At 37.3% G+C, this 4,905-nt stretch overlaps 1 pseudogene; it reads right to left on the reverse strand.

Annotated features, from left to right (window-relative positions):
• Window positions 1–3,677: 3,677 nt before the first annotated feature.
• Window positions 3,678–4,040, reverse strand: LOC103076013 (DNA-directed RNA polymerase II subunit RPB9 pseudogene; annotated as a pseudogene).
• Between the last annotated feature and the right edge of the window lie 865 nt (window positions 4,041–4,905).

Below are 4,905 nucleotides of genomic sequence, written 5' to 3' on the forward strand. Positions count from 1 at the left end.
CAGAGGTATCACATGTCATTTCGCAGTAGGGAAAGAATGGTCTTTTCAATAAATGATGCTCAGACGATTGGGTATGCACTTATGGAAAAAAAAAACAAATAAACTTCTATCTCACATCATATGTAAAACCAGCTTCAGGTTTATTAAAGATCTGACTGTGAACAGAAAAATTATGAAGTTTTAGAAGATAAAATAAAGGACTATCTTCATGACTGGGTTTGGGAAAGATTGATATACTTGTGAAAACAATTTGGCTTTATCTAGTAAAGCTTAAGATTCACATATCTTTTGACTTAGAAACTTCTCTCTTTAGAATGTGCCCTACACTCTAGGGCCTAGAGAAACATTTGCATCAGAAACAACTAGAATGTCTATCACTGAATTGTAAACTTATGGTTAAAATGATCAGTATTATGTATTTTACCACAATAAAAACTATTGCACACCAAAAAAGTTAATTGAAAAAAGTAATTCAATAGAAGGATAGGCTTTTTAAAATAATTAATTAATTAATTCTTGGCTGCTTTGGTTCTTCGCTGCAGTGCGCGGCTTTCTCTAGTTGTGGCAAGTGGGGTCTACTTTCGTTGTGGTGCACGGGCTTCTCATTGCAGTGGCTTCTCTTGTTGCGGAGCACGGGCTCTAGGGTGCCCGGGCTTCAGTAGTTGTGGCACGCAGGCTCTAGAGCACAGGCCCAGTAGTTGTGGTGCACGGGCTTAGTTGCTCCGTGGCATGTGGGATCTTCCTGGACCAGAGCTCAAACCTGTGTCCCCTGCATTGGCAGGCGTATTCTTAACCACTGCGCCACCAGGGAAGCCTGAAAGATAGGCTTTTTAAAAATGTGCTGAAGCAATTCTATGGGCATAGGAAAAAAATGAACCTCAATCTAAACCTTATACAAAAATTAATTCAAAATGGATAAAAGATTTAAATGTAAAGCATAAAGCTATAAAACTTCTAGAAGTACATGGAGGAGAAAATCTTCAGGAAATAGGACTAAGTGAAGAGTTCTTAGATATGCCACCAAAAACACAATCCATAAAATAAAAATTGTTAGTTGGATTTCACCAAAATTTTAAGTTTGTTCTGCAAAAGACCCTGTTAAGAGGATGAAAAGACAAGCTCTAGATTGGGAAAAAAACATTTGCAACCCACATATCTGACAAAGGAGTTGTATCTATAATACATAAAGAACTTTCAAAATCAGCAGTAAAAAAAAAAAACAAATAAAAAAAAAACAATCCAGTTTGTTTAGACTGTCAGAAAACTGGCGGAAGACATGAACAGACCTTTCATCAAAGAAGACATACAGATGTCAAATAAACACACAAAAAGATGTTAGCCATTAGGGAAATGCAAATTTAAACCACAATCGTATTATTATACCTCTGTTGGAATGGAGAATGTAAAAATTGTGCTAATAATACTAAATGCTGATGAGGATATAGAGAAACTGGATCTCTCATGCATTGTTGGTGGGAATGTAAAATTGTGTACCCACTCTGAAAAATAGTATGATACTTTCTTATAAAACTAAATATACACTTGTCTTATGACCCGGCAAGCTCTTGGGCATTTATCCCAAGGTAATAAAAATGTATGATCATAGAAAATATGTTCATGAATATTCATAGCAGCTTCATTTAGTATAGCCAAAAACTGGAAACAGCCCAGTATTTTTCAATGGGGGAATGATTAAACAAACTATGATACATCCTTACAGTGGGAATAACCCTCTACAATAGCAAGGAACAGACTATTTATACACATGGCAACTTGGGTGGATCTCAAGGGCATTATGCTGAGTGAAAAAAAGCCAGTATCAAAAGGTCACATACTGAGCTTCCCTGGTGGCGCAGTGGTTGAGAGTCCGCCTGCCAATGCAGGGGACACAGGTTCGTGCTCCGGTCCGGGAAGATCCCACATGCCGCGGAGCAGCTGGGCCCGTGAGCCATGGCCGCTGAGCCTGTGCTCTGCAACGGAAGAGGCCACAACAGTGAGAGGCCCATGTACAGCAAAAAAAAAAAAGGTCACATACCTTATAATTCCATTTATATAACATTCTAAAATTGATAAAATTATAGAGATGGAAAACAGGTTAGTGGTTGCCAGGGGATAAGGATACAGGTGTGGCTGTGACTATAAAGTGGAAGCAAAATGGAGTCATAACTCTGTGGTGATGAATCAGTTCTGTATCTTGATTGTGGTGGTTGTTACACAAATCTATACATGGGATAAAATTGCATAAAATTGCACACACACACACACACAAATGAGTTGCATATAAAAACTAGTGGAACTGAATAAGGTCTGTATTTACCTCATATAAATGGAATCATACAATATTTGTCCTTTTGTGTCTAGCTTATTTCATTAAGCATAGTATTTTCAAGGTCCATTCTTATTATATCAAAATTTTATTCCTTTTTATGGCTGAATAATATTCCATTGTATGTATATACCACATTTTGTTTACCCATTCATCTGTTGATATACACTTGAATTGTTTCCACCTTTTGGCTAATGCGAATTATGCTGCTATGAACATTAATGTACAAATATCTTTCCAAGTTCCTGCTTTCGGTTCCTTCGGATATATACCTAGGATTGGAATTGCTCAGTCATTTGGTAGTTCTATGTTTAAACTTTTCAGAAACTGATAAATTGTTTTCCATAGTGGCTGCATCATTTTACATTCATAGTGGCTGCATTATTTTACAGCAATCACAATGTTCCAAATTCTCCACATCCAATCCAACACTTATTTTCAATTTTTAAAAACTTATATAACCCATCCTAGTAAGTTTAAGGTGGTATCTCAATGTGGTTTGAATTTTCATTTCCCTAATGACTAATGATGTCAAGCATCTTTTTCATGTACTTTTTGGCCATTTGTAGATCTTTAGAGAAATGTCTATTCAAGTCCTTTGTCCATTTAAAAAAGAGTTGTCTATTTATTGTTAGGTTGTAAGAATTCTTTACATATTCTGGATACTTGATCTTTCTCAAATATATGATTCATAATTATCTTTTCTCATTCTTTAGATTGTCTTTTCACTTTGATATTCTTTAATGCACACTTTTTATTTTGATGAAGTCTAATTTGTATATATGTATTTGTTGCTCGTGTAATCTCTAAAATCCCATTACCCTAATACATATAAATAAGATGTGGTATATTCATGCAATGAAATATTATTTGGTCATAAAAAGGAATAAATGAAGCTGATACATAACTTGACTGAAACTTCCAACATTATGCTAAAGAAACCAGTCATAAAATATCACATATTATATGCTTCCATTAATATGAAAGAAAGGTCTAGAATAGGCAAAGTCATAGTAATAAAAAGTAGATTATATGGTGCTTTACGATGACCTAGAGGGGTGGGATAGGGAGGATGGAAGGGAGGCTTAAGAGGGAAGGGATATGAAGACATGTGTATGCATATGGCTGATTCACTTTGTTGTACAACAGAAACTAACACAGTATTGTGAAGCAATTATACTCCAATAAAGAGCTATTTAAAAATTAAAAAAGTAGATTACTAGTTGCTTTAGGGGTAAGGTGGGTTGGGGTGATGTGAAAATAGGGGGCAATACCTAAAGGCTATGGGTTTTGCTTTTTGTTTGTTTTGCACGCAGGAACCCAGCATTTATACATGTGGGGCTGAAGGGGTTCACTCACTCCAGTGGTGGCCAAAGTGTGGGGCCCTGCACAGGTAGTGCCGGTTCATGGCGTCCTCAGCCCTGGCTCTGTGCGACTGGAAGAACACTGCCTCCTTGTGGCCGCACTTTTGGAAGCGGTAGTGCTCGGTTCCAGGCAGCATCTGGTCCTGGGACACGTCAGTGATGTTCTGGGTCAGTTGTGTTATTTTGCTGATGTAGATGATGCTCCGTTTTTCTTCTCCGGCTGGTAAACACAATTCTAGCATGTGTAGAGAAGAATGCGGTTCTCTTTGCCCCCTTGGGTAAAACATGTTACACTCCTGGCAGAATATAATAATCATGAAGCTTGGTTCCTAGGTCCTGTCTGTTTCCATAGCAACACCTATGGATTTTTTAAAAAAATTGTGGTAAAATGCACAAAATTGACATCTTAACCAATTTTAAGTGTACATTTCAGTAGTGTTAAGTACATCCACATTGTTGTGCAATCTCTAGAACTCTTTCATCCTACAAAAGTGAAACTCTATACATATTAAACAAGAATTCCTCATTCCCCACCCCCTTCCACTTTGTGTCTATGAATTTGACCACACTCAGCATCTTATGTAAGTGGAATCATGCAGTATGTATCTTTTTGTGACTGGCTCATTTCACTTTGCATAATATCCTCAAGGTTCATATATGTTGTAGCATGTGTCAGAATTTTTTTTTCCTTCTTAAGGCTGAATAATATTCCATTTTATGTATATAACATTTTATTTATCCATTCATCAACTGATAGACACTGAAATTGCCTATCAGTGAATATGCTATGAACGTGAGTGTACAAATATGTTAGAGTTCCTGCTTTCACGTCTTTTGGGTATATACCCAGTAGAATTGCTACATCACATGGTTAATTCTTTTAATTTTTGAGTAACTACTGTGCTGTTTTCCATAGCAGCTGCATCATTTTATTTCCATCAGTTCAACAGTGCACAAGGGTTCCGATTTTTCTGCATCCTTGTCAACACTTGTTATCTTGTCTTTCTCCCTCTTTTTTTGGGGCCGCACTGTGTGGGCGTGCGGGATCTTAGCTCCCCGACCAGGGATCGAACCGGTGCCCCTTGCAGTAGGGACTGAGTCTTAACCACTGGACCACCAGGGAAGTCCCCATCTTCTTTTTGATTACAGTCATTGTAGTGGGTGTGAGTGGTATCTCATTTTGGTTTCAATTTGCATTTCCCTAATACAAATGCT

Source organism: Lipotes vexillifer, unplaced genomic scaffold (assembly GCF_000442215.2).
Source record: "Lipotes vexillifer unplaced genomic scaffold, Lipotes_vexillifer_v1.1 scaffold408, whole genome shotgun sequence".
Classification (NCBI taxonomy): Eukaryota; Metazoa; Chordata; class Mammalia; order Artiodactyla; family Lipotidae; genus Lipotes; species Lipotes vexillifer.